The sequence below is a fragment of the Bacillus rossius genome, chromosome 11 (assembly GCF_032445375.1).
Source record: "Bacillus rossius redtenbacheri isolate Brsri chromosome 11, Brsri_v3, whole genome shotgun sequence".
Lineage (NCBI taxonomy): Eukaryota > Metazoa > Arthropoda > Insecta > Phasmatodea > Bacillidae > Bacillus > Bacillus rossius.
In genome coordinates this window covers 25271032-25293628 of record NC_086338.1, presented here as the reverse complement: position 1 = coordinate 25293628, position 22597 = coordinate 25271032, and the positions used below count along the sequence as shown (strand labels likewise).

Sequence of the window (22597 nt, the reverse complement as noted above, 5' to 3'; positions counted from 1 at the left end):
TTCTCGTCAGGTTTACGTGTTGGTGTACGTGCACGTTTCCAGGCTCGGCCGGTTGATTTCGACACGCGGGTATGGGAATATAGGTTGCTGCGACATTAGTTTACAGGCACCGCGGGCTTTTGCGAGGCTGCGTGGTTAGCTAATTCTCGCAGGTAGCTGGCCAGGGCCTGCTGAGAGGTTGCAACACGCCGTTCCAGAAAAACCCGCTGCGCTATGCTTGTCTTTTGTTTGTCGTTCTGTGTATGTTCTGCAACGCGAAGCCTTTGTGGACGCGTTTCGAGGACTCTGTCCTGATTAGTGATGCCATCTTGCGTCCGAGTTTGGAAACGTAGACGGAAAAATAACAATCGAGCAGCGCAAGAGGGAGAGGGGGAAACTCGCGCCTGCGCGGAAGGAATAGCTGTCTTCACTTGTTTTTCATTTTTTTCCTTGTGGGAAGGGAGGGGACCGCGAGTTGCCCTGTGGATAAGTTTTCCCGGTGTTCGTGTGTTTTTTTTTTTTGTTTTTCCGGCATGGCCTAGTTTTGTAGTTAAAACCTCCTTCCAGGGAGGGGCCGAGGCTTTTTGCCTGGGGACCTCTCTGGAAGCCGAGTCCACGTCGGTTTGAAACAACTTTGCTTCGCCTCAAGTCAGAAGGGTAAGTGGTTGGCCATGGCTCGTTCGCCACAATCATTTCTTGGACGATCTTCGTCTTAATCTTTTAAGTAATAATGTAGTATTCCACCTCTATTATTTATTATTTGGTTTTGGGAAAAATCGACGTCTGGTTATAAGCATGCAGGTAGTGGTAACTGGGAAGTATACTATCCTTCCGCGTAGCTGTGACGACGAGAGAACCACCATGTTGTAGAGATAATTGTTTGCCGGCTGACGTCACTTTAATGTGTATTTAATGTATTTATTTATTCGTTAATCCCATCCCATTGTAAAATGCTTTATTATTAATTTGTTAATCAAATATTTGGTTGATTATTATTATTTTTTTTATTATCCTAGTGAATAAAATCTGTGCTTGAATGAACTAATCATGTTTCTTTTCAGTACATAAATTATACCCTACACTTCCTGTATAGGGAGAAGACTTGATCTCGAGTACCATGCTTACCAACAGCTACCACCCCCCAAATGTTATAGGTTATTTATTGTTATGTGTATAGGTGTACGCGGGACGTCTGACGGAGCCCCGTCACAAGTGGTGGAGGCGCCGGGTAATAGTCTTTTGTAGGGTCGTTTGTGCTTTATTTTTTTTTTATCTTCTCTTTTTCTTTTGAATTTAATCATGTTTTATTATAGAGCAGTGCAAGCAGGGTCGTGTGGGAGCACGCGGCGGACGTGTTGCGTTGTGCTTCACGTATTTTTGTTAGTAATGTTACTGTTGTTTTGTTTAAATTTAATGGATAAAAAGTTTTTGGTTTAGTTAAGTTAAGTCAGTGAGTCAGTCAGTCAGTCATCGGGTCGTTCAGGTCATCTATTAGGTTTTATTAAGTTTTAATTACGTAAATTCTAATGCCGGTTTAATGATTAATTAATTAATTTTGAAAATTATCATAATTAAATTTCGGTTAAGAATCTAAGAGTTTGTGTGGAGTTTTTGGTTTAGGAACGATGTTAAAACTTGTGTTAAGTAATGTTATAGACAGTGCTTGTTGCGGACGTGGAAAGTCATGTGTCGTGGAGCGGTGACGAGCGGCGCGACGGTCAGCTGTGCGCTGACCTTGAGCGGTTTCCGGCCTGGCGCGACACGGCTCGGCACGGCGCGGCAAGAATCGTTCCGGCCCGGTGTTTACCGGCCGGCTGGACGTCAGACAGATAAGAGTTTCAAAGTTATTTTTTTTTATGATTAATTTTATGTGCGTCATTGACTACACCACACCGTCTAAGTTTTTTTTTTATGAGTTAACTTAATAATTTTAAAGTATTTATTTATTTGTCATTATAATTATTTTTGTTTTGATAATAATTAATTTTTTTGAACTTTTCTTTTCGAATTATAGGAGGTACACATTAGAAGGGATTAGCTCTGAGAATAGTGTGAGGTTTGTTTATTTGTGTAGGTTAAGGGAATGAACTCCAGGGGAACAGTCTTTGAGATGAGAGAGTTGTTGTGATTGTCCAGCCATAGGAGATGAGCTGGGACAATTTGAGGTGTCCCTGGGAGAGTAGGGACGGTAGCGCAGACCCATAGAAGATGGGCTGGCTACTGGTTAAGGGTCGGGAGAACCCTGTGTTGTTAGTAGTTGGGGCAGGAGTTCCCCATGGTAGTACCGGAAGTGGCTATCCCGTATGGGATAAGGGTACCACTTCAATTAATTTGGTTTGTGGGGTTAGAGTCCCCTGTTGTGTAGTGGGCCTATAGGAGATAGGCACTACAGCGAAATTTTTGGTTGCCCTGGAGGTAAATTCCCTGGGTTAAGTTAAGGAATTGTTCTTAAAGTTAGGAAGTAGGGAAATGCGAATCATTGTTGGAGAGTGAGTTAGTGTACCTGCCTACGTATTAAAGTAAATTTTATTGAATTAATTTATGAGAAAGTTTATTGTGTTAAGGATAATGGAAGTGAGTTAATTTTTTTTTAATTGGTTTTTGAGTAAAGTATTTTAAGTAATAAAGTTAAATAATAGAGTGAGTGGGGACAGTTATGATTGAGTATTTTTGAATTTATTTTGTTTATCACACTTGGAATGTAATGTTTTAATTTGTTCTCTCAACATAATTAAAATTTAAATAAGTTTTTTTTTTATACAGTGCCCCTTATACATTTGTTGACACAAGTAATAAAGCATTTTTATTTATTTACAATTTTATTTTAATCACACGGAAATTTGTATTTAGCTTGTGATAAAGAGAAAACATTTTTTTTTAATGAGTTGTTTCGTTTGTGCTTGATTCTTATCGGTTTTTTTTAAAGTAGTGTTACAGTAATCAGTTCAGTGGTGACCTGGGACTGGCTGCATGACTAATAAGAAGACTGAGCATGGTGTTGCTGGCTGCACATCAGAGTGAATCTGATGGCACCACCAGTAGCTGTTGTTTCGAGGTGTTGCTGTTTTCACCAGACGAGACCAACCAGCTGCTTGCTGCCTACAGCATAGCAGATTGTTAAGGTGAAAGTATTTTTATTTTTCTTATCAGGTTCATTAATTTTTTTTAATTTTTGTCTAGGATGTTTAATGCAATTTTTATTTCAGCTTTCATGGTTTATTAATAACAGGCAGATGTTAAGCGAATAAAGTAAAGTATTTTTTCTTGGGCAGTATAATTTTATGATGTTGATTCAGGAATTTGTTTTATTAAGATAGCAAGTTAAATAGTAAATAATGGTTAAAAATAACAGACATAATTATTGTTGATTTTGGCTATGGCCCTGGTTCGATTGAGTAGTTACTGGGTTAACGAAATTTATTTGTTGATGATGCCATTTTAGGAAGCTATAGAGAGTAATGTAATACAGACCCTGGAGGAATGGGCTGTAGCGTGAGGGCATGGAGGCCCTGGTTGTGACTGGGTTCGCAGGGTAGGCGACCCTTAGTAAATGAGATTTTTTTTTTTTTTTTTTTTTTTTTTTTTTTTTTTTTTTTTTTTTTTTTTTTTTTTTTTTTTTTTTTTTGTTGGGTTAGAGTCCCACAAGGTGTGTCCACAGGAGGTGGATGTTAGGCATCTATTGGCTTTTGTTGTTTTGAAAAATTTAGAAGCATGTTGATAATCATCGATTTCAGGTCGGAGTCATTTGTGAACCAGGTGCCAGAGGTCAGATCGTCAGAATAATTTAAAATTTGATTGATGAGATTATTGGTAAAATAATTTAGTTTTGGTATTGAGGTTTGTACCTGTGGGTATGTTTAATATTTTTTTTTAAGGCTTTTCAAATAGTTAACCTGTACCCATCTTTGTTTAGAATCGATTAACTATTAGTGTTGACCAAGTACAAAAGTATTTTCATTTACCTATTTGTCGCTGTCACATTTATCAGGAGAACTTGTATGTCAAACTTAAGATACCTATTGTTCATGTTAATTCCAATTGGAAATTATTTCAGTTTGTTGCGGTACCTTTCCGCTGGAAAAATAACACTTGCCACTTGGAGCACGAGCCAAACTTTTTAGCCGTAAATAATGAGCAACTGGTGACCATTCAGGGTAGAAATTTGTTGGATTGTCGTCCCTTCGAAGACAGTTTATGTTTTGTGCCCAGATTTTCAGGTGATGCCATGGGAAGTTCTCTATGTCCTAAAGCTTTGTTTCAGGGAGTGACTGCAGAGAAACTTGGTGAACTGTGTGCTTACAGATGCCATTCGGGAACCCACCTCATGATTACGCAAGCTGGTCCTGAACGGTATTTTCTAACTAACCCTGTTGGTAAACTAGAAGTGCAATGTTTAGTGAATAAGAACCAAACCTTGTTTTTAGCGGCTGCAGATCGACCTGGCGCTGTGGACATTGAGGTCCCTTGCGATTGTCGCCTGTACATGAATGATGAGCTTAAAATTAATGAACTTTATCCGTGTGATTTTCTTTCTAAAGCTAAATTCCAAATGATTCATGTGATTCCAGCTGCTTGGTCAAAATTAAAAAAATTAAAGATTTTACCTTTAACAGCATCTTCACACACCGTTTTTCCTTCATTAGAAGATTGTTTAGACGAGGATTGGCCTTCTGTTATTCCTCACTTGAATTTGGTCGTTTCACGTTCCTTTACGAGGCCCGACGAATTACAGCTGCGAGACCCGGTGGAAGTTGTAAGCTTTTTGTTAAAACATTTACAAAGTATTTCTTTATTTGTGATTGGTGGTACTTTATTACTAATTGTTGTAAGAAACCCTTATCTAGTGGGGATTGGTACCTTCCCCCGCGTATCAGCTTTTAATGAAAATGTCATGTTAACAATGGAGATAAGCATAACTGTGTTTATACTTGGTGTCATAATGTGTATGATTCTTTTTCTGCTATGGAAATGGTTGTCACTCAAGTGGAAATTACGGAAAACTGAGGAAATCTCACCTACTGTACAGACTGATGTTGCAACTACAAGTGAAACCTTTAACTTACGTGATCAATTTTCTGAGAACTGTCGATTAAAATCTAAGTTGGTTAGTGAGTCAGGTGAGGAATTTCATGTCTACCTCACCCTGTGTGATTAATTTTATAGAACTGATGTTTATGTTTGATTTGTTTTCCCCATCAAGGGCACATAGTTGTTAAACACTTTTGTGGTTAGGATTTATAATGTTTTTGTAATTAACTGTTCAGTTCAGAGGTTTTACTTTTTGCTTAAAGAATAAAAAAAAAAAGAGACGACAATCGAGGATGAATCTAGGGGTCCAAGCAATTATTAATCTAGGGTTAATTTTTTTTTTAATTTATTTGTCTACGCTCGCCTTTGATTTAACCTGGGTAGGGATACCTTGTTCCTGGTCTATCCCCTCCCCTGTCCGAACCTGTGTGCACTCGTGCCTCTGAAGACAGTGTACTTCCTTTTTCCACAGACTCAAGTGAGGCAGAGTTGTTAGCAACAAGTGTTTATGTTTTCTTTTTCTTTCTTGAAGAAGAGACAGTGCATCGATGTAACACATCCAGAGACTTCAACGATTACGTTACGTAAGTTATGTGAAGAACTTTCCTTCGCCATGTATGTCCTCCTGACTGAGGACCATGTGTTGTGCAGCCATTGAACTTGTGTGGGAGATGGACTACTGTTTCCTCCCCTGTTGTGTGGTGGGCTGCTTATAACTCATGAGGAGTTATACGGTGGAAGCCCCTTCCCAAATTGGTTGCTGTGTGTATGCGAACTTTCTGTCTAAAAAGAATGAAGAAACGGATCAGCGTGGGGCTCGTTTTCGTCGACTTGGGCCGAACGAAGAAATCAGTTACTCTCGGCCAACCAGTGACAATGCTATTTTTTTTTCTGTTCTGTAGCTAGTAGCTGCAGAGGCGTGTTATGAAGATCTTGGACTTCACCTAATCCTATGGACATTTCAGGTTCCTTTCCTGATGTTTATCCTTTGTTTTCCTGACTTGTATAGTCCATTCCTTTGTTTTTCTTGGAGGCCAAGCTCCCATTTTACTTTAGCTGTGTTTGTTTCATTTTATTGACATATTTATGATCATCTTTGTTGTTGTTGTTGGAGAATAACATGCCCCTGGACTCATCCTTGGTTAGTTATGCTGTTTATGGAACTGATAAAGAGTAAATGTAGGGTGGATCTTTTTGTGTTAATCAGTCACTTTATAAAATGTGAACATTGTTTGCTAATTATTCAATAGGGTCACTTCACAGCTTTACTTAATGGAATAATTAACTTTTCTTTTTTTGTTATCAACCTTGTATTAACATAATGTTTTGATATGACGTTAAGAATAACCCCCCCCCCCCCCCCCCCCCCCCCCCTAATTAACTTGTTGAAATAGGCTTGACAGTGTAGTGTATGTTCTTTGGTGAGATTTTGATACTGGTGTTGAAATTTTTGTTCAGTTTCACTGGGGAGACATCCCCGTTGACATGCTGCGAGGAAGGCAGGCTGAGGGCAGAACTGCTCTGAAGGCTGGATCCTGGGTGTGAGCTGCAGATCACACTTCAAGGACTCTTCTCTCCAGCTTCAACTAGGGCTGATCTGTCCACGGTTCATGCCTCTCCTAGTTGTATGTCGTACGAGTAGTTTTACGATGTGCCAGCCACCATCGATTCTTACAGGAAAGAATTGTTTCCTGGGCTATTTTGTATTTTGTATTGGTTTAACTTTTTCAGTTTAGACTTTGGAATTAATTGTTGTGGTAAAACCTAACCTTCGTGCGCTGTCTTGTTCTAGTAGGCATTTAACTTGTAATTCTTTGCCCCTTGTTTTTTTTTTTTTCATTGTTAGGAATTTTTTTTTATGGCTTGTGGGGCACAAGCCCTTGTAGACCAGGGTAATGTCACGGTCTGAAAATTTCATTACTTTTTTTTTCTTAAATTTTATTTTACTTTTGTTTCTCGTCAGGTTTACGTGTTGGTGTACGTGCACGTTTCCAGGCTCGGCCGGTTGATTTCGACACGCGGGTATGGGAATATAGGTTGCTGCGACATTAGTTTACAGGCACCGCGGGCTTTTGCGAGGCTGCGTGGTTAGCTAATTCTCGCAGGTAGCTGGCCAGGGCCTGCTGAGAGGTTGCAACACGCCGTTCCAGAAAAACCCGCTGCGCTATGCTTGTCTTTTGTTTGTCGTTCTGTGTATGTTCTGCAACGCGAAGCCTTTGTGGACGCGTTTCGAGGACTCTGTCCTGATTAGTGATGCCATCTTGCGTCCGAGTTTGGAAACGTAGACGGAAAAATAACAATCGAGCAGCGCAAGAGGGAGAGGGGGAAACTCGCGCCTGCGCGGAAGGAATAGCTGTCTTCACTTGTTTTTCATTTTTTTCCTTGTGGGAAGGGAGGGGACCGCTAGTTGCCCTGTGGATAAGTTTTCCCGGTGTTCGTGTGTTTTTTTTTTGTTTTTCCGGCATGGCCTAGTTTTGTAGTTAAAACCTCCTTCCAGGGAGGGGCCGAGGCTTTTTGCCTGAAGACCTCTCTGGAAGCCGAGTCCACGTCGGTTTGAAACAACTTTGCTTCGCCTCAAGTCAGAAGGGTAAGTGGTTGGCCATGGCTCGTTCGCCACAATCATTTCTTGGACGATCTTCGTCTTAATCTTTTAAGTAATAATGTAGTATTCCACCTCTATTATTTATTATTTGGTTTTGGGAAAAATCGACGTCTGGTTATAAGCATGCAGGTAGTGGTAACTGGGAAGTATACTATCCTTCCGCGTAGCTGTGACGACGAGAGAACCACCATGTTGTAGAGATAATTGTTTGCCGGCTGACGTCACTTTAATGTGTATTTAATGTATTTATTTATTCGTTAATCCCATCCCATTGTAAAATGCTTTATTATTAATTTGTTAATCAAATATTTGGTTGATTATTATTATTTTTTTTATTATCCTAGTGAATAAAATCTGTGCTTGAATGAACTAATCATGTTTCTTTTCAGTACATAAATTATACCCTACACTTCCTGTATAGGGAGAAGACTTGATCTCGAGTACCATGCTTACCAACAGCTACCACCCCCCAAATGTTATAGGTTATTTATTGTTATGTGTATAGGTGTACGCGGGACGTCTGACGGAGCCCCGTCACAATAGGTTACATTACATTACCTGTGCAGTAAAGGGCCTGTCACCATGTTGTTCTTTAATTGAGTTGCAGATCTTGTTGTTTTTCATACACAAATTGTCTATTTTTTATTTGGATATTGCAATGCAGTAACATAAATTAACACATTAAAAAAGTTATGTGACTCCTTATTGTGCATTCCAAACCCAAAGCATCAGTCCTTGAGAGCGATATTTTTTAGCAGTTTATAGGTGCAAAATTCTGATTTTTTACGTGAGACAACACATAACCTGACATATAAAATAAATTTTCATTTTGTAACAAATGATTCCTTTTATACGTCAGGTTACGTGCTATTGCAGGTAACTAATCTGCGCTTTGCGCCTCCATACTGCTATAAAAAATCCCTGTCAAGGGTTGGCGTTTTGGTTTGGATACACATTAGAGACTCGTAACTTTTTTTAAAACTATTATTTACGTTTCATTAGGTTATAATATTCAAATAAAAAATATATACATTCTTATATATATGGAAAACCACAGGATCTGCTATGCAATTAGAGGGGAAAATGGTAACAGCTGCTTCACTGCATAAGCTATCTAGCGTGAACTGCAAAATGTGATTTCTTGAAAACCAGTAGGAATTAAGAAAAGCTGTTTACAGTTTTAATAGATGAAGGTTTTTAGTGTCTGAAGCGGTATTTTCAAAATTTTATAATTTAATTTATGGATAAGCAGCAACAAAAGAAAATTACTTTTTTTAAATTTAGCTAACCAACCATTCACATGATTTTACAAATGTTGTATTGTTTATACTTACCTACTTTAACATTAAACTACTGTTAAACAATTTATTTCAATTTTTTAAAAATATATTTGGGAATTAGCGCAGTATAATCGAAGACGTTTACTGTATTGATGATTGATTTACTTTATTGATGCACAATGAAGTTGTATAATTGTTGGATTGGTTAAGCAAATTCAAGCATCAAGGGTACTGATCAATGGTTTTTAACATTATATTTTCTTAATGAATCCATTGGTAAAACGTTAAAACACTGGAATGGCTAAATTTCCATCGACTGCTTATGTTTTTTTCCGCATGCTCACTTGAAAACAATTACAGGGTTATACTGTAGTTCACAGTTGCATTACTTGGTTAGGTTAGTTACATAAGTGCTGTTAAATCATGAAAATGGTTAGGGAAAGGTAACTTCTTCATAACTACTGTAAAATGGTGTAAGCAATTATTCTTTAGGTAAGTTTACCTAGACTTTAAAAATAATTTATTTGGCAAAGTACATAGTACTAAGAATTACTATTTATCAAATTTGGTTTGTGTGGAAAAGTTGTTACTCTAGGAAATTTCTGAATCCATCTTTGTAGGAATATAAACTAATATTATTAGAAACAAAAAAAGAACAATGTGTGGTATATTTTAATTTTCTAACACGCTCTGAACTCTGCAGTTATGCGATTACCGATAATATTGTAAATCATTGCAATATACATCCGACACATTTTGTAGTGATTTCACAACTGTACTATGAAGTAATGCCATCGACTGCTGCAAAATAACATGCTGACATTTATTCTTGTGTAGGCATTTTGTTGATACGACTAAAATATGAACATATAGGATATATATAGAATCTTACAAATTTTGGTAACCTACCTACTAATACTCTCCCCGAAGACTTTGGTTAGATACTTAAAAAAAAAAAAAAAAAAAAATTAACTGCTTATGTGACATGCATTACGTGAAATTAATTCAACTTGTAAACATTTTGCTTGAGTCAAAGCCTAGATTTGCTTAAGCTAATAACAAGCAATTACATCACTTGAGGCCCTGAGAATCAAACTTCTAAAATTGTGTAGTTACTTGGATTGTTAAATACCTAGTTTTTCTGCAATAATGGGCACAAGAGCAATAGAATTATGTTTTTCATATAATTTTTTTTCACATAAATGAGTTTTTGTCAAAAAGTATTTGGAAAAAATATCTATTTGAAAGGACAAAGAAAAATGTTAATTGTAGTACATAAATGAGAATTTACCAAAATATTTAATGTATCAAATTTCTAACTAAAATGGTTTTGAAATTAATTTATCATTCTGGTATGCATAACTTTTTTTCTTTGATACATTTATTTATCAGTTTCATTTCTCTTTAGTACAATATAAATCATTTAACTTTGATTTCTTTTTTGTTTCAGGCTTGTGGAGAACAGCTTTTTTTTAATCTACTCTTTGGCTGGCGAATGTAAATAAGCAATGATTTCGTGAATGCAGCGAGAGAGTTTATTTAATGTATTTTAAAATCACTGATAATATTTATTGATGTATTTTAAAATCACTGATAATATTTATTGATGTATTTTAAAATCACTGATAATATTTGTTTTGTGGCTGGAAGATGGTAACCATGGTGACTTGTGAATTTTTATGAAGATTAATAAAAAGCAGTAAAAATTATTAATGGTTGTCAGAAGGAATTTTTTTTTCAATAATCAATCAAACATCTACACTCTACAGTAACAATTTTCCTTAACTCAAATAATATTTCAATACATATCTTATAAAGTATTCATATATGTACAATACAGACCAATTTTGAGCTAGTCTGATATCAGTATATTAGTTATTATGAACATATACTATCAGAACTACCATTTGCATATAGTGCACATACATACATAACACTAGCCAACAACCATTAAAAAAAAAAACACTACTATATACACTTACATAAAAAACAAACAAATCATAGACAAGTACAGATTACGTATTCACTATTATATTCTAGAGCCAATTCCAATAAGTGTATTATCAATAAAAGAAAATAATTTTTTTTAAATAACAATATTTCAATATGAAGGAAAATCTGTATTCTGAAGTTCTTGTATATGTTTGGTATCAATCAATGTAAATTAATCAATCTTTGATAAAAAAAAAAATCCGAAAATGATTAATAAATTAAAAAAATTATTGCCTACCAGCTCTGGGTTTTGCATGAGGGTTCAACTTCTCTGACTTCTGAGATTACAGACAAGATTTTAATTAATAATACTATTGGCTTCATTACTAGATTATCTTTAAACCTATAATTTTTTATTTGAATCAGTTCATTGAACTGAAATATTTGCAGCAATTTCTTTAAATGTTTATGAACTTGGATTATTTAAAATACAAATGTAGGTATGCTTACTAGACCTTTAATGCCATAAGATTGTAATCACATAGGCCTAATTTCACATTTACAACTTAAGTCTTGGAGCTGATTTACATTAATATTTGTGCTAGACTTTGTAATTCTTAAAATTTTATTTTCTGCAATGTTCCAAAGAGCATTGCTCTATTTTGGAACAAAACAATTTAATCTGACAGTTTGTTACAACACTATTCTTCATAAAACAATGCATGTTAGCCTGTATAATATGAATTAGATCTAACATAAGAACTACAAACTGCACATTTGCACTTAAAATATTCATCAAACAGTTAGGCAAAGAGATTAAACATAACATTTAACTCTTAAATCGTCATACTTCATTTTAGTTATCACACTTATGCCTGTATGTGAACGGGATCAGAAATTAGCACTGCAAATGCACTTTTAACACTAATAATTAATTATATCAAACACAAATGATATCAGTAACATCATACTTCATTTTTGGTGTTACAGTAAGCTTCCATAAATGTTTCTTTTTCTCAGAACATACATCAGAAAACTTTTCTTGAATTTAAAAATTACAATAAATTTTTAAATACCTAATGATTTGTTAGATAGCAAACCTTCAAAATATGATTTACTTCCAATTTTTGGATTAACGGCATTGAAGTTTTGTATTGTTTGCCATGGAAAACAATGGAAATAAATAATTAAAAATATAAAGACACAACTGAATCAGCTGTAGTTGAACATACAGAACCAGCGAGGAGAATAAAAATATAATAAAATATAATATGTTATTATGTTCACTAAAGGTATGCAATGGATGGAGGATGCCCTACATTAATAATAATTAGTAACAGAGAACAAAGCAAATTTGTAGAGAAGAGACTTTTAACAGTAGTAGAATAATAAAATTCCGAAAAGGGCTGTTTCAAAAATTGCAAACATTTCTACACATAAGAAGCCCTTAATCTCAAAGACTTCATTCAGTACACTGGTCATTACCTGCTGCTCACGATCTGTAAAGGTAAGGTAATTAAATTAATGGTGGAAAAGGTAATAAGCATTAGGTTTGTGGTCTTATAAATGTGGTCATTAGAGGCAAACATTAGGTCTCTGTGTTTAACCTTCGACAAATCACCTTAGTTTTGTTACATATCTGTGCACTTGGGGCCTTTTGAGACCCCAACTTAAAATGTGGGTAAATGTATATAAGTTGCACATATCTTGTAATGTTACAAATTGCCATGTACAGTCAAACCTCTCTGAAACGACCCCTCACGGTTCCCAGGAATAGGGTCGGAATAGAGGGGGGGTCGTAATAGATGTTTTCCGAAATTTTCAGTTGATTTCAACCCCCCCCCCTCAACCCCTTTTCCCAAACCGCTACTCGCTAAGAAACCAGCCATACAATGGCAGGATGCTGTCACTCACAATGCTAGACGGCTGTGCTTTAAACCTTCATGACAAGTCCGTCGCCCTACAGGCCACCTCTAAAGAAAATATGTCAATAGACAGTTTATTTTTACTGGTTAGATTACATGTACGATTTCTTGCTTGCCGTAGTTAAATACACTAGAACCCCGATGTCACGAACCCCGGATTTAACGAAGCAGTGATTTTACGAATACATTCTCGAGAACCGTCAAAAAATTGGACATTTTGACCAAAATGTGAAAATCAGAAGAAAAAAAATTTAAAACAAAACAAAATGAAAGATTATTAAAATCTGTTAACTTTAACACACAGCGTATTTTTTGTGTCGGCTTTAATATTTCCAATAATGTTCATGTGAGAATAACAAAAAAATAATGGGACATTTCCTTTAAAAATACGGCAGCAGTAGCTTGTGCAACGTAAGTGGGAGCGCGGGAATATCGTCTAGACAGGCTGGCGGCAGCACAGGCGGCGGATGCATGACGTCATACGGCTTACCTCTCCTTCCCTTGTCTAGACTTCAAGGTTCATCCCTCCCAGGCATACAAACCATCGTGTCTCTCTCCCCCTCCTACTTCAACGTCCTTTGGCATGTGAAACTGTCAACATCCTTCCTCACCTTCACCAAACTGTGTGCGACTAAAGCCAGGTTTGTATAGTCCAGTTCTGGTAAAATGAAAAATTTTTAAGGGCCCCCGCGACAGCCATTTACCGTTAATTGTTTTGATACAAATTGTTTGTTAGTTACACAACATTATTTCTGAAGGAAAATCACTGAAACTTCAAAATTTATTTAATGGAAAAATTTAGCAGGGCCGTAAAAGTATTCATTTTTGCCGCAAATGAACTATACTCGCCCTTCCTGCCGGACAACATTCTCGGCGCGTGACGCATGGCAACTACAGTCGTGTGCCGCGCACAGCCACGAAAAACCTACGCAATTTCCAAACTATACTATATATCCGACTGGAGTCTGTTTACGAAAAGCATTTAAGAATTTGTTAATGGTTCTTTTGAGATAAAATGGCTAAAAGACATGTTTTCGAAGTTTTAGGTGTAAAAAACCCGTTACAAATTTCTTGAAAGTATCATAGGGAAATGCATTACACCTTTATCTTTATTTTTCCGCCATATAATGTTATGGTCACCGCTCAAATTTCACTGTTATCTGACGGGAACGAGATGACTGCGCGCCAGTTCAGAAGCCTTGCACTTAGAGGTTTTACCGCGCTAGAACTACCATTGAGCGTCGATCTTATCATCCCGCTTCACTAACACACACGCTGACCAGACGGCGCCCTAAAGCTGATTAGAGGAAGCATGTAGAAATGCAAGGCAGGAAATTTTTCCAGCTTATCAACCAGGACCCGGGCAAGTCTTGACTATTAAGCTTTTCACATTAAAATATAAGAGACTTGTATTGTGTAATTTCGGTGTTATTTAGCGGTTTTTCTTAAAAATCGCTTTTTTCGCATTTTCCATATAAATTCGCGGAAAATTTCGCGATTTCGCGATTCACCATATAATCGTGGCCCTAGTTATTGCTCGCGCGAGAGGAGAACGTGGAATGTTAGAAGAAAGATAAATGCGGGGTAGACAGACGGCAGCCAGTGTGTTTCCTGCGCGGGGAATAAGTGGCGTAGCCTTTTTTTTTATGCTGGGTGAAGCGACCTTTTTCTATCAACCCACGGGAAAAATTAATTGCTTGAGCTGTCAAAATAAACATCGCTGCGGCAGTTAAAACAAGTCGAGGCGGGCGTGCATCCAGTCGGTCGCTGTGTATTGTCAACCGATAGTAATCAAAATCAAGAGAAATCCAGCAGGTAGCTTTGCCTTAACTGCGTACCACACTAGACACTCGCAATAAGCTAAACGTAAACACGTTGCCACAAAAACCTTTATCTGCACCCTGCCGACAAAGGGACGTGGAATGGGGGTTGTTAAGCGCTGACAGCGGTCGACAGGAAGCACTCGGCAAGAGAAACGCAGCAACACGTTACTCACCACAAGAAACTTATTTTCTGTCTGTTTATCTTCGGATTTTCGGCAATTTTTTCACGGTTCCTCGAAATCGGGTTGTAATAGAGAGGTGGTCGCAATAAATGGGGTCGCAACAAAAAGGTTTTACTGTATTTATTATCTATTTTAATGTTACACTACCCAGTGTTCTAATTACACGTTACAACAACATTTTAGGGCACATGGGGTCTTTTAGGACCCCAATAATATTTGAGATTTTATATATGTAATACGCCATGTAGTGATTTACATATTTGTACTCATAATATTTTACGACATTTTAGATGTTTCACTTTGGAAGAATGTGGACAACCACAGAAAGTTTTAATGATTTTTACATTTTTAGTCATATTTCTCAATCATTTGAAATGTCCCTGTCAAAATAACATATTTATGTCATTATAACACACAATGTTGTTGTTCTTGAAAATGTATGCTCACATAATTATATAGTATGTCTAATTTGCAGACATACAAAACGATTTTTATATTCACAATATAATTTTCAATCACTCTCTGCAGCGCAGCTAGAACACTTGACAAAGTTTTCACTATGCGAGCTGCATACATTGTATCCACAGGAGTTGCACACAGATTTAATTTTTTTATCTTTGGTTCTTGGACACAAGTGACATCGTTTTCTCTTGTTACTTGTAGGAATATATTCACTTGATGTTTGCTTTTTGTAGCCAAGTGCAAGAAGGCCACTTTTCACACCCTTCTGAATGCATTTACCATTCTGCAGCCTTTTTTCTATGTATGGATGAACAAGCTGGCGTCCCAGTTGTAACAAAAAATGACGCCTTTTGTGTTTTACATTTCCAAAATCTTCAGGGTTATAAAATACCCAAACGATAAGTGATGCAATACCAGCAACATCCAGGAGATTATAAAATAACAAAAGTGGCCAGCGCCTTGTGTTACGTTTGCAACTATAAGTAGCCACCATTTTGTCCAGTGTATCTACACCTCCTTTCTTTGAATTGTAGTGCATTATTATCTCCGGCTTCTGTTCAGTTCCTTGTACAGTTGTGGAATGGTGCATTGACGAAATAAGTATAACTGAACTGGATTTTTTAGGCACATATGACACCATAGTTAGATTACCAGTAAAACCAAATACAGATGAATGGATTTCTCTACATTTATGAGGCAACATTTCCTTAGGAATTTCCACCTTATTTTTACGCAGTGTCCCCACGAATGTTGTGTTCTCTTTCAATAACTGTTGAACCAAAGGAATACTAGTAAAAAAATTGTCAGCAACAATGTTTCGTCCTTTGTTTTTCCATTTTCTGACTAGTTCATTGACAACCCTAGAGCCTTGGTTTTGGTCTCTCGTACCGTGTGTGGGCTTGCCCAGATATATTTGGCCATTTAGCGGAAAAGATGTATCAGAGTCACATAACCACCAAATTTTGACGCCATATTTTGCTGGTTTGCTCTTCATGTACTGACGGAAAGGACATTTTCCTCTAAACCCAACTAACTGTTCATCAACTGTCATGTCAAAACCAGGTACATATGACTCTGAAAGTTTCTGTACAAATGTATCCCATATTTCACGCAAAGCTGCAAGTTTATCTTCCTGTTGGCGTGCCACACGTGTTGCCTTATTATCAAAACGAATCATCTTTGTTATCTCTTTGAATATTTTCAAGGGCATAGTAGCTCGGAATATTGGCCTGCCATGTTCCTCATTCCATAGCTCACTGAGCTCTTCTCTGTTAGCACGATACACACCAGCACACAACAATAGTCCAATGTAAGCCTCAATTTCCATTTCGTTTGTATCTTTCCATATTTTATGTTCAGTGTTCGCATCTGATATATTACAATCATTCATAACTCGTTCCGCTTCTCTATTAGTTTCCCTTACAATAGTACTGACCATTTCTGGTGTCACAAATGTCCCAAATGCTTCTTTTACTGAACCCGGGCGATTACACTTCACTCCAGGTTTATCACGAACTATATTGTGCTTCAACGTTTGCCTTTGTGTTGGTGGATCCCTAAACCATTTCATTCCATTTTTAGCTATGTAATACTGGCCAGACAAGTTACTTTCTATTTCCGAGTCATCATCTGATATTTGTAAAGCATCATCTTGATAATCTTCATCTTCAAGTGCATCACTTTCATTTTCAGTTGTTGGATTACTGTCACTTGAACTTGAAATATTTTCACTGTCACTTATCTCTTGCAACATCTTTAGTAATATACTTCTTCCTTCTTCACTGGAGTGGCGTTTGCCTTCAATTCTGAAATAAACAAAAACATTTACCCTTATTTTCAAGGTGAGCGGATGCCCACTGTAGATAGTTACTGTGAACAAAATACAGTATCTTAGTTTTTGCAAGGAAGGAATAAGTGGCATTGTATAATATACCAAAACAAGTTTCTTGTATTTATTACTAATACTCGAATGCAGGGATGGACATTTTTATTGGTCTGTTTATTGCTATTTTTATGCTGTACAATATAAGTGTAATATATATATATATATATATATATATATATATATATATATATATATATATATATATAATATAAAATAATTTATTTATATTTTGAATTTTTCCTAGAAACAGCATTGGCGTTATAAAAGAACAACAAATTTATGGGCATGGAATTGGAAATATGGACATTGAGGAACTTCAACTATTTTCTGGAATGATAGTTGCAAAAACCACTATAATGCACACGACCGAGAGCAAACACACAACCTCCAGAGTTTGCATCAGATATTGTAAATAGTGAAGTGTTTGAACGTTATTATTGTAAAAAAATTACTGAACACAATGTAGCTAGAGAATACGATTTTTTATGAACTTCCCATGCCTGTGAAAATTAGTAGGCTATACAAAAAAGGTATGAAATGTTTCAAACCGTAGAACATCAAAAACGATCCACCGCCCGAGAAAAGCAAATGGCACTTGAAAAAAACATTGTAGAGTGTAAATGGACGCTTTCTCTATGAGTCAAAACAAGCTCACTTTGTTACATCTGCTTTGAACTTTTATAGGGCACGACGACAAAGATGCCCAAAGCGAACACATCCTATTGATAAAATGTATTGAAAGCACTAGTAAACTTTTGCTCGTAAAATAAAAAATATATAAGCAGCCTAGGCCATCATTTTGAATGATAAAATGCGCACTAAAATTGTACTGCTACTTACATAATTTCTTCATCCATATTTTATGTTTTTCTATATTCTTCTTTTACGATTCATGTTTCCTGGAATATATTGTTCCTAAAGAATATGCAATTTTATAATCACGTCTCCACAACTTGTAAAATATAACGCTAAATAATGATAGTTCAAAACTAGTAACACAATCACTCCACGCAACAAAACTCATGGGTACAAATACAACTGCCGAGCAGTTGCGATAGCTGATGCGCCAAGAGGATACCATTAGCGCTATCTGTTTACTCATTTAGGAACTGCCAGTAGAGTTATTTCTAGCTCCGTTGTCTCAAGCAATAATATAAAGATAAATTTTTTGAAAATTAATTTTATACATTAGATATAAGTTATCTTTGAGTGGGGGTACAAAAGACCCCAAGTGCACTGTGAAAGAGACTTAAAGTTAAAATATTTATTACACAGATATTTTGAAACCAAACATTTCCAGAATTTGAACAAAGCACCTAAAACACATTTTAAAGAAATGTCCTAAAATAACATAAGTCACAGGCTAAACATATGAATGCTACGAAGTGAAACATTTTCGTGGGGTCCAGAAAGACCCCACGTGATGTGTCGAAGGTTAAGTGCTCTGGGTTTGATTCTCAGCAGGGTCATTAATGGATCTTTTGATAGTGGGGAACACAGCAAACATTGCAGTGGTTAGTTGGTTTTCTCAGAGTTCTTACGTTACTTCACCCACCCATTCTGTCATATCATTAGCATTTTATAGCCCTTCATTTTTTTGTAATGATCTAGAGGTCACCAAGCTGAAAGCTAAATTAATTTCCTTTATTGACAGATATAAGGGTTGAGGATTTGAAGCAAGCAAGATAAACATTTTAATGTTGCTTGCTTCGTCTTCTACAGAAAATTGAATCTAATATTTTGAATTGCTCCTGTGCTGCACTACTTCTGACTGAGAACGAGTAACCTGCACTTTTTAAGGCATCAAAGAAATTGTTATAACCGATTTCACTGTCTACATATCCCGGAATAGTGTTATCTTTATCACTTTTGGTACAATTTTGCAATTTATCTCTTGCTAGATCAAAAAACGATATCATTGTTCACGTTCAAAAGCTGTAGCTATAGCCCGCGCTTTTCTACTACCGAAGTTACCCGATCGAGCGACGTACTTCGGAACTGTTCGTGCATGTCGATCTATGGGGGTGAAACTTAGGCTGTCCGGAAAAATGTCTTTTTTATTGTTCGAGGCAATGAGATTTATTAAACTTAACGAAATATCTGTAATTATATGACGGGGTTAGATGAATTTTGTAATATATACAAATATTACCGTATTTCATCCTAAAATGTGTAACAAAATATTACACGGTAAAAACCTACTTAATTACGCCGGGACGTAAATAATCGGCAAAGTAATCGTTAAGATAATCGCCGATTACGATTAATCGGTAAGTACCCATAATCGCCGATTACGATTCATCGGTATCCGCATCTGTGCACCACTAGGAAAAATGCAATGTATCTCGATTGAATGTAGATAACCAGGAAAATCTATTGACTGCTAACAAAATAAAGTTGGGTTATGCAGTACACCATGCCATCAAGAAAGAGAAAGTACCAGAAAAGTCTGTCCTGTTACTGAAAAATGATGTTAGGACTTGTCCAAAGGTTATGGTAAAAAAACTTCAAGACAAAAGTCCCCTGAAGTACAAACTTACCAAAGTAATTTCCTGCTTATGTCCGTCTATGGCTTTAAATTCGGATGTGAGGAAACAGCGTGTGAAGTACAGTTTAGAATGTTGTCTTCGAAACAGGTGGCTATCAGGACAAGAAGCTGATAACATTGAGTGATCATATCAGTTGGTATGTTCCTCGCAAGATTCTGAAGCACTGTTCTCGTCTTTTTCTCGAGAAGATGGGCGCCTTGATCACTTGTAGATGCTCATTCTTAAGGCACATACAGTAGCTGCCAAAACAGGCCTCTAAAGTTTGTAAGGATGATGATGGAAATGCATCATTGGAAAGAGTATTTTCAGTGAATTCTAATCTGCTGACTGAAAACTTGCAGGAAGAAACACTGATTGCACAAAGACAAGTGTACGACTTTGTTGAACGTTCTGGAGGTGTAGAGCATGTTGATATCATCAATTCCATGTTACAGTATGTAAAAAATGCTAGTTGTAGGCGTAAGGAAGCCCTGCAAACAAAACAAAAAGAAAAGGAAGCTACAGGCAAGAAGAAGGCAGAAAAAAGAAGAGTTGAAGAGGAGATCAAGGCATTTCAGTTTAAGAAGGCTCGAGTGTTGGATTTGGCTTGTTCTGAAGCTATAGACACAAAAGTTGAGTCACTGCTAAATTGACGGGAGCTTTCTTTTACTAATGTTTTTTTGCAAAAGTAAGTTGTGAAATATTTGTAGCAGAATGTTTTATTTGCCATCGAGTCACTTTGGCCACGTTTAGAAGAAGGTAATATTTTTACTAATTTAAGTAAGTTGAAATACTTTGAAACCCATCAATGTATTGTTCTGCAGTTTTTTCAGTTTCGTGGAATGTCGTAATTGTGTTAAAGAAAACCTGGAAAAATTCAGTTTTAGACCTGGAAAACCTGGAAAAATCAGGGAATTTCTATTTACTAGATCTGGTAGACACCCTGTTGAACACTTGGTTAGCTAGTTCTAATTCCAGTTCTCAGGTACTTAGTCATCATTCAGGACACAATGAAAATTCAAATACAGTTAAGTTGAATTAGTTAGGGACCTGAAAAATCACGATCGCTAAAAACTCGAAAAATAATGTGAATTGTGATGTTTGGATGTTATAAAGTGATCTTCTAATTATTTAAGTCTTTTTCACGAATTTCTACATAAATAAAACTACTTTTAACATTTTCACGTTTTTTTCAGACACGAACGCCTTATCTTCACGTGCCTGGCGGAGGGATGGGATAGCTTAGTTGAAAAACATGCTCTGCCTCGAAACTGCATTACTTATGCCTGTTTTAACAGCAGTTGTTTACTGCCTCTCGAATGTCATCTAGACTTGACAGAAGACGCGTTGATAACACTACGGCATTTCCGTGGGAAGCAATAATGCAGCTGTCTTGTTCTCCATTCGTCATCTCTGTTTAAGCTGTGAACCCAGCCCATCCCCCGCCCCCACCATACGATCACGGCACTTTTAATACCTTTTTCCGAAAGTATTTTTTGCTACAGCGACAAACTATTTATTTTTGTAACTGCCTGCTTGTGGTTTTAAATAAGTCGTGTCAATAACACTTTTATCAATATTTCCGTTTCTTAAATATTAATTGCTTCACATAGGAAATACTAACAATTGTAGTTACTGCAAGGCACCAAGCTGACATATTGAAGTGTACACTATGACGTCTTTTGATGACTAAATTCAACACTTACAGTAGAAGATTTAATTAATTTATAAAAAAAACTAAACTGTTAACGTGAGGGCTGCGCGCACGTTCCCGGTGACTTTAAGGTGTTATGAATGGGCGCCACCACGTGTAAGGGCACGTGGACCCGGCGGAGTCTCTCTCTCAGGGCGTGACGTAGCCCAGGTGGGGACGAGTTACCAGCCCTTTCTACCCTATCTAGATCAAGACCTGGCCCGCTCTAGGCGTCGGGCACGCCACACTCCTAGGCTAAGTATGCTCACTCACCACGTGGTTAAATAAAGTACTCAGGTTTTACTTATACCCAGATTTAATTCCACGAACACGCTTCCCTCTACGCACGTTACACTTTACACGGTTAAAAAGCCTGAGGCACGAATCGGCTTAAGTGAATGCATGGTCCACACACGTGGCCATGCTATAAAGTATGCTTAGTACACGATGGTTAAAAAACTCGACTGAGACAATTAATTATTAATGCAGCCCGCCGACCGAGAGCTGCCCCGAGGAATGACGGACGAAAGAGATTTAAGAATTAATTAAGATACAGAATTACTTGATCAGTGGTTCACAACAGTTGAGGTCCCCGGGGTGCTGGCGCGTCTGCTCTCGGTCAGTGATGAAGATGGACTGGGCTGAGCTCATCGCTTGCAGGTGGCAACATGGCGCCCTTCGCGCCGAACACAATTACCGTTACAACATTCTGCGATTCCGTGCCCCGGCGAAAGTTAAGTAAATCATAGGTTACATTAATAAATATATAAAAATTACTGGCAATTTAAAGTACAGTAATATTTACGTAATTATTGAGAGTTTATATAAAAACATTCCTACCCTCGTCCAAGTCCGTGCCTATTCGGGTCCGCCCGGGCAACGTCTGTAGTTCTTTCAAGTAACATGATATTTAAATTAAAGAATACATGAGTAAACTGCACAAACACTGGGGCAAAATTGAATGAAAACAAAAGGTTTACAATTAACATTAAACTTAGCAAATTAGGGGGTCGCCGCACTGCTTCTAAGCGCCCTCTTGTGGTAGTTCGTGGCGCGCAATTCAAACACACGACTACGTACATGGCGGTACAAATGCCAGGGAAGGGAAGGAGGATGTTGGGGAAACGGAGACTGACTAGGCTCATGGGGCGAAGCCCCGGCTGACGTCAATTGCCCCCCCCCCTGGAATAGCCGGTCATGGCGACGTTTCCGCTAGGTTGTCGGTGGGCGTGGTCGCCCCTGTCGTGCCTTCTGTTCCCGAGCCCCTTATCAAACAGC

The 22597-nt window shown here is 37.2% G+C and overlaps 1 long non-coding RNA gene across 1 annotated transcript in view; it reads left to right on the top strand.

Annotated features, from left to right (window-relative positions):
- LOC134536707 (uncharacterized) overlaps window positions 1–10598 on the top strand; it is a 129584-nt gene extending 118986 nt beyond the window's left edge. The window contains exon 6 of the long non-coding RNA XR_010075851.1: window positions 10340–10598. This is a non-coding gene — a long non-coding RNA (uncharacterized LOC134536707). The remainder of the gene's footprint in view (window positions 1–10339) is intronic.
- Window positions 10599–22597: the final 11999 nt, after the last annotated feature.